We start from the raw sequence: 14889 nt of genomic DNA, 5'->3' as shown, positions 1-14889 counted from the left end.
TTAGTAACGTGGAACCTAATATTTAGTACATGGTATATACTATGCATCCTTATTATATTATTATTATTATTATTATTATTTAACAGTGAACTAATACGTGTCCGAGGACAACTTCGTCATAGGTACATAGGTGCTTATTCTATTCAACCATAAATATTTTTATGTATGTTGTTATTAATCGTGTATGAGCGAGTGTATAGGTACGTAATAATGTTATGTACCTATATACAGACGATATACCACTCATATACCAGTGCATGTACCTATTATACACTCAGACACACGCGCGTGTGTGTGTAGACGAAACGGAACTGGTTTGGATCGAGATCGTCCCCTCCAGCTGTGCCGCCTCGATCACTACTGCCGAGCCGCCACCTCCTCCATCATTGCCACTACTACCGTCACATCCACCTACCTACCTCCCGAAAACACTGAAACGGTGAAACGACTAGCGGACGATCCGTGGTCGTAGCACAACCTCAGCACGAAACGGTCTCCCGAAGACGTCGCACGCTCGTTTAGCCGTATCATTCATTATACATCTATCCACAACGCGTGTCTCCTACCAACCCGAAGTCGCGTCTGTTTTTTCCCCGCAGTTCATCGTTTGATTTACACGGATACCTACACTTGCCTACATCTATCGCGTCCCGGACGGCTATGCGCTGCTGATATAGGCGATCGCAACAACCACTAGCCGACCAGCCACGAGGAACAACCAGTAAGTCCATTCACACGTTTGTTATTCGTTTATTTACACACGCTTTAGATCGACTTTTTAGCTTGCCAGGTCTAGACAAGTAGGGTAGGCACGTTTATCGGTAATGCAAACGGGGCACGATAAGGATGTTTTCTTAAAAACAATTTAATAAAACGCCCCTTTTTCGAAATTATCTCTGTGTAACATGTATTCAGAAGGTACGCAGGGGTTTTACGACGAGCGGGCGGCGGCGATCGAATCGGTGTCATAAGTCCACGGAAATGCCTGATCGTCACTTGTGGAGGAGGGGTTATAATATAAAATATATATAAACGTCCGTTGCCGTTTGTAGCAGTGCTCCCCCCCTTGTTCTCGGTCACCGCTTTCAGCCCCTCGAGAGATTCTGACACAACTCGATTTTTCTTTCTTTCTTTTATGTTTTACGACTTTTAACGAGTGGGGAATAGTCAACTTTTCGTTCGACTGGTAAGCCTGGTAAGAATTTTTAACATTAAAATATATTTTATACTGAATTTATCGAAATTCAGTAGTTTAATAACTCCTAGTATCTAAAAATATTCGTCATTAAAATTAAGTAGGTATTTACAAAAATAGTAGTATGAATTATGTACCGCAATCTTAACAAATTTGCAGTACACGCGACGAAAAATAAATCGAACTTTAACATAAATCGTCAAGTTATTTATTATTTTGGCCAACGAGTCAAAAATTATATTCAAACGTTTGTTTTTGTTGTACAATGTATCTACAACAAATTTATTATACCTAATACAAAAAACATACGTTATATTATAAGTCTTCTGTTAATCAAAACATTTTATTTTTATATAAATAGTAAAAAAAAATTACTGATCAGTATTATAATATAATAATTTATTTCAATTTATCGAAACATAAATTGACGAATTATATGTCTACCTTAAATTAACCATTATTACACGATGCAAATAATATAATAATTATTTTTCCTTATTATATTTCGGATAAGTATATGTACCTATATAAATTGTTATTTATAGATGAATTTTGTTTAGAAGAAACTAAACACGACTGAAAATATGTAATGAACAAAATATATGTATCTTTATAATTAAAATCATTGTTATTTTATACTTAGGTTCCTGACGAAATTAATGTCTATAGCATTAGCGTATAATGATAATTATAATTATATTTACCTTCTTCATAAGTCATACTGACATGTTGACAAATGACAATTAATTATTAAATAGTTCAATAAGAATATTATTAATTTTACTATATGATGGATTGTTTATTTTATAATTTATGAAAGAAGATGAGTTACAGATTTTTGTAAAATGATAAGAATGTTATAATCCATTTATTTTAAGAAGTCTAGTTTATGTAAAAGCTAATTTATAAGTATATGGTTAACATTTATTTATCATTTTTATGTTATGAGGCTATTGTTTCAATTCTGATTTTTTTAGATTCTAAACGAAATCGAGTATACGAGTATTGATTTTACGGTATTTATATATGTTTTTAACATGTTATGTCTCAACATTTTTCTTTTATAAAAATAAACTTTAGGCTTACTCTGTTTGTGGTAGAAAAATTGATTTAGATCGTGCTTTTGACAGATATATTTATGAATTATTCACGTTTTCGTTGTACTTAATAAAAAAACACGAACAAATTTAAATATAATAATGGGTTAAGTATAAATATTGAATTTTCAAAATCATTTTATTTTTATACATTCCTTTTTAATTAGTGGTTATTTAAAAACAGTGACTATTTTATCAATTATCTTCGGCTTTCTATTTAAACGATGAATCATCTCAGTTAAATACTCTACAACAGTCTAACGTCAAATTAACGTCACCCGATTGTCATCATAATATTATTGCGTATCACGAGTATTGGAGTATCATGGAATTGTACGGCATGTCGGAATATCGTACCATAAAGTTCATCACACGAATGTCGTCTTTTATTAAATAACAACAACAATAATATTTTCCTAGACGACACGTGCCCTCCGAAACAATGTCCGACAATGACAAATTGAACTTGGAAAACATCATATTTAGAGTCTTGGAACGTTAATAGCTGTCAGGCCCGAGCGTGAACGCGTCTATCTTCGGGTACCATTTTAATTTAATGTTTCTGTTATTGTTTTTTCTCTTAGATAGATTCTTCAAATGTTTTAATTGGTCAACCTATCGATTTTATCTAATTAGTACTCATTTATTATTTTTGATAATCATTTTTAAATTTCTTAAAATGTGACAAACTGATAAATAAATAATGGAAAAACTAAGAAAATAAATTATATTAATATTCTTAATTGATTTTTAACCACGAGATCGATTTATTAGATCTATAAAGAAGTATAATAAAAATTTGTTGTAATTTTCGTAAAATGCTAAATATTTATGTTATTGAAAAGTTTAACCCATTAAATATCATAAGGAACTTCCTCGAAAATCATAAGCTAATAATTTGATTAATTAATAGGTTTATAAGTTTAAATCACGAGAGATTATTCGTTAGTTTTCACTATAGTTATTCGACATATTTTGAGAATAAATTTAAAAAATCGAGGCTGTAACTCTTTTGTATAGCAGGTTTCGGATGTGACTCGTTATTGAGGGTTCACTGTAATATATGCGTTAAATTTGAATTCAATTATTACTCATTGAATATGTACCATGAAAAAGAATTTTAAAATTTATTTAAATTACTATTGGTATTATTTTTATATTTACTAGTAGTTCAAATTTTTATCATTTTTATAAAAACTTGTATAAATATTCAATGAAAAGTTCAAGTCTGTATTATTCATTTTTGAATAATAACAAAAACAAACCCTATTTTATCGGATACTGCAGTTGCGTAATGTTTTTTTTATACATATATCATCATGGGTTATTTGTTATAATAATAATAACAACAATAATACTTATAGGAAAATGAAAAAAAAATATACATTTAAGTATATATAAATATCACACAATATTTTTAAGAGAGAAAAAATAAAAATAAAAATGAATTATTCGTTATATATTTAATTATGTATGTTATGTACTTCTTTAAATATTTACCATAATAACATTTAAACATTTTTTTTTTACAGACTGTTAGTTTATTAAAATGTTAGTTGGTGAAATTTCATAATTTTATGTTAGAATATTTTGTATAAAATAATTCCCTCCCCACAAAAAAAAAAAATTAACCAACTAAATATACTAAAGATGACGTTACTCGCCTGACCCATACAAAAAAAAAACATTGTAAAACCAATACAGCTTAGACTCTAAATTTATGATATTCGTACCTTTTATTACAACCTAATAAATATACAAACTAAATTTAACATGATGTGTTGTATTTATATTTTAGAGTATATATTTCTTTGCCCTAATTACACGTTTGGCTAATCCAATTTTCTAAATATATTAATTTAAAATCAGTAATCCGTGAATAATTAAGTGATATTTATGGTATTATAAATAATAATGTTTACCTGTGCATATTACAAGCTTAATATGTCGTCGATGATTTGAAATTAATGTTTGTTTCCGATAATATGTGTCGGACAATAATTAAATGTAAATAGAACAGCTAGAGAATGGCATTTACCAAAGACTAAAATATTAAGGACCCTTAGGATTTGTATTTATGAAGGAGGTTCGTGAATACTAGTCTTTGCTGGTTTATAGTCGGATAATCCCCCCCCCCAGTTGTCAGATTAGTCCCACCCTTGTTCTTAGTGTTTGCTAACGCCGATAAAAGGAATATTATGTAGTCTTAAAGTTTACAATGGTTACAAGAAATAAATCTCGTTTGTAAAATGATTGTGTTTTTTTTATCATTATATTACGTATTATAGCGATAAAATCGAGTAAAAAACTATATACGTACATTATTTTAACAATATTCTGTTATTAATAATATTATGAAGAACCGCCGATTGCTATTTTTAATGTAACGCAGTAAATATTTATACGGTCGCTCTAAATTATTAATATCAAATATATTTGAATTATATTTACTTTAAATGTTGATGTATGTAGTATGTTTATAAAAATATACAGCTAATTCCACCACATAAATAAATACAAAATGTATTTGCGTCATCCTAGTACTCTAACTGACAAATCGTAATCGTGGACATGTACCTACTCGTTTGTTGAATAAATATCGCTGGTAGCAGATTATTTGTAATAACCAATTGTATTATTTTTTTAAGTAATAATTATATTGGTATTTTTCCGTTTACCTTGTTTTGTTAAGCTATAAATATCGTACGTCATCACTCATCGTTACTAGTATCATTAGGTGTTTATGTAGAATATTTTATACTATATATAGACCAAACAATAGACATTAAAACCGTTTAGTTGACCATAAATAGTATTTTACGGTACAAAAAAAAAAGTGTTGGTACTCACCCATCCCATGACTGTTGGTAGACACAAAATTATAAATTTGTACGAAAATTCAAATTGTTAAACAAACGTAGACTCACCATAATAATAGTGTTCTAGAATTTTTTAGAGTTTTTCTTTAGTTTGTATACCTACCTACATATTCTTTATCTAAGATTTATGTAATTGAATTTCGACACAGCAAAAAATATAATAAAATGCGCCTACTTATTTGTATTTGTTTATTTTTTTTTTAATTTCCTCACAAACGTGCAGTATAATAAATAGGTACTACTTACCATCAACTTGTTATAACATTGGCATAACATTATAATATTGTAGTTTAACCTTCAAGCTCAATTTATCTAGGCGTGTATCTAGGCGACAAGGCTGGACAAGCTTTTTTTTATCAAACGAAGAAAAATTTATCAAGTTTCAACATTTTTAATATAAAGAATAATATATTGGAAAAATTTAAACTTCAAAATTATTATATCAACAAAAAATGTAAACCTGCTCATTCCAAATTGTACCAACATTTTTTTTTTTATGTGGATCAATAACTAAATGGTGTTTGCCATAAAGTTATAATAAAGCAAATTAATCTTCAAAATTATTTTTGGTAATTCTAAATTTCAAAATAAATTACTTTTTAATGATTTAAAAAGTTTTTCATAATTATTCTTAGTCATTATTGTTATTATTATTTATTTTTTTTTATACGGAAGCAATTTAAATAACGATGTATACTTAAATGTGCATGATTCGTATAATTTGGTTAATTTTACGAGTTAATTTATAAAGTCTGTATTATTATTAGACATAATTTGATAAAATAAATATTCAAAAATTAAATATCTTTTTTTTAATATAATTATATTTGATGAAACGTGAATAATTTATGTATTTTAAACTAGAACAATATGCTTGGCAAGAATAAGTTACTTTATTTTTTTAACTTTGCATCGTTTTTAATCTAACATATACCATTTGAAACACAATATAATTCTTTATTAGTCATTCATAAGTAGATTAATAAGTTTAATAATAAATAAAGTAATTAAAATTTGGCCTTTTGATTATTAAATAGATATCTAAGCCTAAGGTTTTAATATTTGAAATAAAAATCATTTTTTAATTTAGAACAATAATAGTCTGCAGACGGCAGAATATACGTAGACGGTTAAGTTCTATATAGTGTAGTTTATTGTAATGTATATACTGTATATAGTGTGTATATGTATAAATTGTGACTACTATACAGATTACAAATAAAACAGATTATGAGATAGAAATGTTTGATATTTGTGACTTGAGAACCATGAATTTGTCTCATGTAACCATCGGTATAATCGATAGGCGTGTGTAGTGTGTACGTCAAGTATATATATATATTATACACTCCAAAAGTCAGATAACTCTATTCAATGATACGGATGAGAGGCAGCGTAATTCGACCCCTTTAAATGGAAATCGTGTGACTGTTTCACCGCCCTTTAAATACACACACTATCCAAAGTATAATACCGTCGCCTACATGACATCCGCATCATCGCGTAAAAACACATACACATACGCCGTATGGTAGCTCCTCGACGAGGTTTTATTTTTATAACGTTTAAAAAAAAAATGTTTTATTTTGATATAAATACAATTACTCTGTAAAACATTTTTTCAGAAAAATAAATGTTACTACACTTTTAGTGACAAAAACACGCAGCGTACATATTGTCCGTTCTATTATTCTGAAACCACAATATTTTATATCATTCGGATGTTCGTAATTAATTCAGCAATGCTATTAAATATTAATAATAATATAAAAAAATTTGAAGTTTAATAAGAGAAATTTTACGTTTTTTTCTGACCCGGTATTATTTCTAATTGTATAGATACAGCGTGTTACATTACGGGCTGTTAGTCGTTTTATATTTGTCATTGGGTGCGAGTTGACGGTTTTTTTTTGTGGCCCAAATAATAATCGCTACTATGAATTCTGGATTCGCCATCTACATCGATTCAAAAACTGGTTCATGCCGTTCACCGTGTATTAGGTATATTGGTTTATATATTGCTGCTAAGGTTTGCACTCATTATGTACCTATTTATTTTATCATATATTTTTTTTCGTGTTTTTTTTCCTCCCGATCGTCAAAACACTCGTATTATTATTATTATTATTATTTTTGTTTCGTTTCGCCGTGACAATGACAATAAACGATTTTTATTTTTTTTATCCATACTCGTACATACTACGCTCGGCCTTGGCCCCAAAACGTCCGCTCTCGTATTCGTACGCAGCGCCCCGACACCACCGCCGCCCACGATGACTCACGCTAACGATGACGGTCGGCTGCACCCGTCGTCGGACGCACGGGCCCGCACAGATTTTCGTTCGCCTCCTCCCATCAACCGCACCCAAAGCATCACTTCTGCGACGAGGATTTTCGCGTCAAGTGCGTAATTGCTTCGGCGTATTTCAGACACGCTGACAGGCCGGAGACGCCGGAATGCCTTTTAAATTACCGAGCGGAAAAATGCACAGCTTCCAACTATCACCCCTCTAAAAATAAAAAATAAATATATCTATTTCTAAATAATGTCACGAAAAATACAACGTTGTGTTCATATACGTCGAAAAATCTGGTTGGTTGGCGAACGTAGTCAGTTCCTTAGTTTGTTCATAACGTTTCGTTTGTGAGAGACCCTGATTGACCTCTTCTACTTTTACAAAAGTTCGATATATATATATACAGTCTACGTACTCTGTCACGTTCGTTATTTTTCTTTTCGTCTTCGACAAAAGTCGAGATCACGTCGTGTAAATACGTATTTAATAAGTACAAAATAACGATGAAACGGTCGCAGCACGAAAATTACGTCCACTCGCTTATTAGAGTGGAATACATATAGGTACCTATATTATCTGTATGTTTATAGTGCCAATTTGGCACTTGAGCCTCACAATATTATGCTGGGCGCAAACACGTTTTTACAACACTAAGCATTTATCACGATATAACGTAAAATTAACGAGTTGTTTTTCAGGCATGACTAATTTCACTCAATTAAAAATAATATGTTTTTTTAGTACATTTGATGAAATATCGATTTTTGGAATATCACAATAACAACAAAATCTCACATAGGTATGGTTTTTTTTTTTTATTGAGAATTATCACAAAAATATTTAGCAATATTTCTCTATAATTGTTGGTATACATTATACATATGTTATAAATTATAACTTATAATCTATATTTTATTACTTATACATGCAGTCCATAATATTGTACTATCTACATGTCAAATATAACTTATAAAAGGTACCTCTTTAACAGGAGAAAAAATTTTACTAATTTTGTTTTAAACACAGCCCGTGCTATCTACCTACTTGTGAGTTGTGATCTATTATAATATGAAACTCGAGCGTAGTCTTTGACAACAACACAACTTTGTCTTTGTTAAATAATAATTGCGCTTTTATGGTCGTTTCTTTTTAACTAGAGTCGTAGTGATAATGATATTAACTGTTTCTCGATTATCGATTACTTAGCGTGTCGCATATAGAAAATACTTATACAAATTAATTAATAATGTACCTACTAACAATTATAATTACATTATTATACAGAAAAACCTTAAATAATGTCATATTTTTGTTTTATTTTTTAATACCAGAATGTGTGTTATGGTTTTAATAATATATGTAATGAATTTACACCAGCCATTTATACTTCTTAGAACTAATGTGTTATTTTCTTATTGCGTTCAACAATAATAGTTATTAAAAATTGTGTTTTTATAATTTTATAATTTACAGTAAACTGTTAACTTATATAGTTACAGTCTATAGAGTAGTACATAGACTACTCGAATAGTACATAGTTTAATTACTTTTGAGTAAATTAAAATATTGTTTTACCAACAAATGGGCGATGACATTTATTTTTAAACACAAAAACAGACGATTTTTCGAATTTTTTTCAGCATTACTATTGATTTGATTTACATTTTACTTCATCCCGTCAGATATAATTTTTGTACTACAAATGAATTCTACCTTGGTCATTAATAGTATATTTGAACGTAATCTATACTCCACTGTATACTATGGAATAGTATAATAAATATGTATAACACAATCTGGATATATTTTACGTGGTTTCGATATACGACCGTAATTGCTTCGTTAGTACATACATTCAGCGTTTCCCAGCTTTTGTGTGTATAGCTTACCTATCCTATCCGACCCTCCTATTAACCTCGTATTAAAATATAGCTTAATATTATACAGCGCACGTCCCCTCGTGTATTATAAAACAATTTTCGTTGAAAATACCGTGTGTATACATTACATATTGACAAATTAAAAGCATAAATTGAATTGAAAAAATATTAGACATTTTTTCATATTACGTGTTTGGAAAATATTTTTTTAATTTTCTATAATAATAATAATAACAATATTAGGGTCTTCGTCAAAATTAAAATATTGACTACAGCAGACATTTATAAACTATATATATATATACAAGTATGTACACGTATATAATTTTTTAACGTTTTTCTTCGATTGAAACAAAGAAAACATTGAGTTATACAGTGGTTTGTTAAAGTAAATGAGCCTTTCTGTTTAGCTTTGTCTTGTCGTAGAAATAACTTAGTGTTTACGTTGTATTGTGGTAAAAAATAACAAGCAATCTTTAAGAGAAAAAGTATTTTATTTTATTTTTAATTACTAAACTCGTAAATACATAGTCTTGGCACTTTGGCAGTTACTTAATACATTATTCGTATTATTATAATAATTATCAACAGAATCATTTCAAAATTGATTTCGAAAAAAAAAATTCTAGATACGTTACATGTATACATTTCATGTTTTATAATTTTTATTATAAGCGTATAAACATTAAACGTCTTATTTTCTTAAAAAAAATTATATTATTTTGTGGATTAAAATTAGGTGACTGATTTGAATATAAAATAAATAAATTAGAAAATATAGTAATTTTAAATTTTAAATTTGTAATATTTGGAAGGATGATAAAATTGACTTTTAAAATTACCCATTGAACTCTTAAAACTATTATGATTAAAAAGAATTGGACGTACAACTTTTGGCTGTCTTATGGGGACAAACATGATAAATACGCGCTGCGGTATAGGTGCTGTAATGTACCTTGCAGGGCACTGCGTGTATAGCTATGGCTATTTAACAGCGTAGCACGCGTTGGTCGACAGGACAGGAATAAGTCGAATAACGGAAAACGACACAATCTAATTATTTATTCAAATTTAGTAAGATATATTTCAAGTTGTATTTTTAAAATAAAAACGTACAAAAAACATGCTTAATACACGTGAAGATGGTATTAATAAATTAATCTATCTGAGACAAGTTGCTATACCGGAAATTAGTTATATTATTTACTACAATACATAACCTAAATATACACAACGATGCGTGTAGGTATACCACACTCTGTATTTATATATATATTATATACCTATATGTAAACTTAGGAAACATTGCAAAATCATCTCGTCAGTTCAACTGGATCATATACCATATGTAACATCTGGGTATACCTATATATCTATTTGCTATAACTGGACTTACATATATACATATACACAATATTTATATATACATATTATATACTTATGTGTCTACATTATGTGGTGTGCATACAAAATGCGCTGTATTCAATTTTCTTTTTATTCGTTTTTTCCTTTATCATATAGAGGTATACCTACACCGCGTAATGACTATCCTCTACCTACGCACGTACATTCGTGTATTATATAAACTTTATTTCGTTCTTAACGAGTATGTTTGGAATTTTAATTTCAAGACGGTACCTACCTACCTACCTACGTAGAAATCGGATATAATGATATCATACAGAATACATGTTATTATTACGTATACCTATGTGGCTATGTCCTATATCTATGGAGTGGCAGATAGGGTACCTATATAGTTGTTAGTAGCCGTTTCGTTTTTATAGTCTTTATAATTAATTCGTATTGTGGTGCCCACTGTACGCATTTGCATAAAAGTAAAATAAGTAGTATTTTATAAAAGTTTAGGTATAACAAAAGAAAAACGCGTAAAAATAAATTTGAATAGATAACGAACAAAAAGAAATCGTAAATATATATGACGTATACTGTATTGCAATGTAATGTATATTATATAATTATAAATTGGTCGTTTTCAATTCAGATTTGCGGTAAAGAAAATTCAAAATATAAATTTTTTTCATTAGAACAGAACAGCGTTTTCTCTTTATTTAGTTAAAAAAATATTTAAACCGTCCGAAGTGTCGCCCAGCGCAACAATGACACGTCGGTTCGACCGAAAATCTGCGCATCGTCATAATGCGTATATATATATAATATTATAATATTAATATGTACGCAGACGATGCTCTACGCGAATTGTCGTAAAGAGAATAAACTGTTGCGATTTGAAAACACAATAGGAGGTCATCACGCGCGTGGACGCAAAACCGAGTAATTGTATCTCGTTTTTTACTCCTTTTGTCTCTCTTTTTTTTGTTTCATCGTTACCCTTAACGCGCATTGTACATTTTAATAATAATATCGCGCCGTCCGTTTATAACGTCTACCACTACCACTGCGCACTGTACTTATATAAATTATTATAATATCATAATGCTGTACTAAGCTATTATTGTTGCGGATAGTACGCGAACTGATTTTTTTATTTCCACGTCGTATACCGCGCAAACGATATGGTAAAAAATAGCGTACACACACGCGCGCGCGGGCGCTGCGTTCGTAAAAAAAAAATAAAATACGTGTTTTATAAAATGCAAATACCGTATACGAGAGGTGAATAACACGCGCCGGTGACCAGTTGTCGTGTACAGACTCGCGCACTCGCGGTCACGCGCTGTTTGCTTTTTGTGCTCTTCGCGAGGACCATCGCGGCAACACACGCCGAGCGCACAGTTACAACAGCAGAAACCGGACCTCTTGGACAACGGAGACCGACGTAGTTTTTCTGCTCCAACGTGTATATCGATGTACTTTTATATTTATTTGCATAAAAACGGTTTTTTTATTATTATTATCATTATCATTATTAGGATATATAACTGCGCGTGAGCAACGACGAAACCATTATTATTATTATTATGAATATTATAATACGACCTACGTGTCACGTGTACATTACCCATTATCATTGATTATAATGTACGAAAAAAACCTAGGCATTAACAGACAATGTAGACGATATTGTAAAAATCAAATATTTTGTTAATACTTTTGTAAGAATATATAGTCATATATGACTAGGAAATTTAATCTTACTGCCGGCACACAATGTTGATAATTGTATTTAACAAAATATTTAAATTGGATTCGAAATTTAAAATTACAGTGCGCAGAAAAATCGGTAACCACTCGTATTATATAGGTAGGTACCTACCGTGTTATGTAATATGCTAGTATGCGTGCGTGTTTACGAATATTATTAGTACAACGAAAAATAAGTTGTCCATTATCGTGAGTTTATGGTATAACTAACATTACCAACGTATAAATGGCAATATCTTTTACTTAATACCGTACAGTTTTCGACATAACAATATTACAGAGCTCAAAAGTATGTTATTGTTTTAGTGATTCGATAAATCAATTTTACAACGCAGTACGCGGTCCAGTTTCTAATTCAATAAACATTTTTATCAAAATTATGGCTGAAAAAAGGCCGGAATTATACCGTCATTACCTAGGAAATATTGCTAAATGCATCATTGCATGAAAATAATGGGCGTTAACATTATTTCCTAGTCATTAACGTTAATCCTTTAATTTGGTAGTAGGTAACATATATCTATAATGTATAATCAATGCTGTTAACCTATTGTAATGAACTATCTGCCAACCTCAATTCCCCACCGTCCGTTATTCCTATAGTGTACAATATAATATGTCATATCATATTATTATGAGTATACCATGTCATTATTGTAAGATATTTAGGTAAGTCTATAGGTAGTACCACGAATACTCGGAAACTGTAACGTGGTATCCGAGTATTTCTTATTAGGCGGTTAGAAGGCCGCAAGACCTTTTTCTCTGAAATCGCTTTTTCCTTACAAAACGTGGAACTTCTTCTTTCCCTAGGCATTGCGTATTATTAGAAATGATACGAAATGATTATTAGTTATTGTTAGTGCTGTCCGGATACGAAAAAGTAATACTACAATAGTTTACCAAATATATTTCGATTTGTTGTCATATCATATTATCGATCAAGATAGAATTTTCATGGACATTATTAATTATTTTTCATTACATTCTATCAGGTCATAGGGAAAAGTACATTACGTCGATTTTACCTGATAAACGTCTATGAGATTTTAACATGTATGATACAAGTGGTGTGTAAAATTACTATAAGTATAGCAGATTCAATTCTTTAAGTACATTGTACTTAATATTTTTGATTATTGCATGTGATATAATAGTACCTATAATACTAAAACGTCTAAAACAGATTATCTCTAAAAATAAACATACATTATAGTTTATATTTCTGTACTCTCGTGTCACCCATCATAGGTAATTTAGTATTTACATATAATTTATCGATGTAATTATATTAATTGGTCTAATACATACATGTGAAAAAATTTACGAATGGAAAATGTCCAAGATATTTATTATAATGCACAACATATTACACGATTAAAAGATATAATATGATGTGACATAGTTCGTATTTATATTTTTCCATTACTACGACAAATGTTTTCAACTAGTCTCTAACGACTTACCTGCGGTGCGTACAATGATGATATAAAAAACGCAATGAAAATATGTGTTTGGACTGTTTGGAGGAACTACAACAATAATCATTGCAACACGAAACATTATTACATCAATATGATTTTCCTATATAGTACAATAAAAAGTTTTCATTATTCATGAAATGAAACAAAAACGATAATATAGTATAATAATATATACAAAAATATAAACTTTTCGACCGTGAAAGTTTAATTCATGATCTGCTTTCTGTTTTCATCTCTCGTGAAAGGAACGTGCGTGAGCGTTTTAAAATCACGTCCGTTTTCTATCCACAGAATATTTAATATACATACTAATAGCTAGGTGGCCTATCGTGGCTGATTTATACATTCGACTATTGCACAACGCTTAAAATTAGAGCCGTGCAAAAAGTAAAATTATCTACAAAAGGAAAAATAATCATTAACGTATACACTGAAAGATCTTAAAAATAAAAATTACACAATGGATAATAAAAAAGAATTCAAGTAAACATAATGGAAATATCTAGAATAAAAAGATGGTCCCTTATTGGCCAATTTCATTATTCGAGAAAGAGGATGATTTGACATATAACTGGCATAATATGTTTTTACTTATTTAAACAAAACAAAGAGGTATATAATAGTGTTATTATATCAATTCTCTTCCTAATTATAATTAAAATATATGATGTTGTAACTTCGTTTAACTTTAACTTACATAATAAAGTAATTAGTTGATACGTGAAAGATAAGCGCATAAGCGATTAGCGAGGTAAACTTTAACAAAATTATTATTATATTTATTATTTATCAAGTAATGTGCGCATTATTAATAGAAAATCAAACTTACATTTTAGTTATACCTATTATTTAAACAGTTTCAACATGAATAAATTATAACGAAGCTAAAAAAATTAAATGTCAAATTAAAATATAATTATATTATCAAAAT

At 29.5% G+C, this 14889-nt stretch overlaps 1 protein-coding gene across 2 annotated transcripts in view; it reads left to right on the top strand.

Annotated features, from left to right (window-relative positions):
• Positions 1-425: 425 nt before the first annotated feature.
• The window catches only part of LOC132923896 (CD109 antigen-like), a 91991-nt gene continuing 77527 nt past the window's right edge, over positions 426-14889 (top strand). Inside the window, exon 1 of one of the 2 annotated variants that reach the window (XM_060987886.1) lies at positions 426-721. The gene's annotated coding sequence lies outside the window, so the exon portion shown is untranslated. The remainder of the gene's footprint in view (positions 722-14889) is intronic. The other variant, XM_060987887.1, reaches the window with a different exon arrangement.

Source organism: Rhopalosiphum padi, chromosome 3, assembly GCF_020882245.1.
Source record: "Rhopalosiphum padi isolate XX-2018 chromosome 3, ASM2088224v1, whole genome shotgun sequence".
NCBI classification, from domain to species: domain Eukaryota; kingdom Metazoa; phylum Arthropoda; class Insecta; order Hemiptera; family Aphididae; genus Rhopalosiphum; species Rhopalosiphum padi.
Note: the sequence above shows the minus strand (reverse complement) of the source record. Positions and strands in the feature narration are given on the sequence as shown.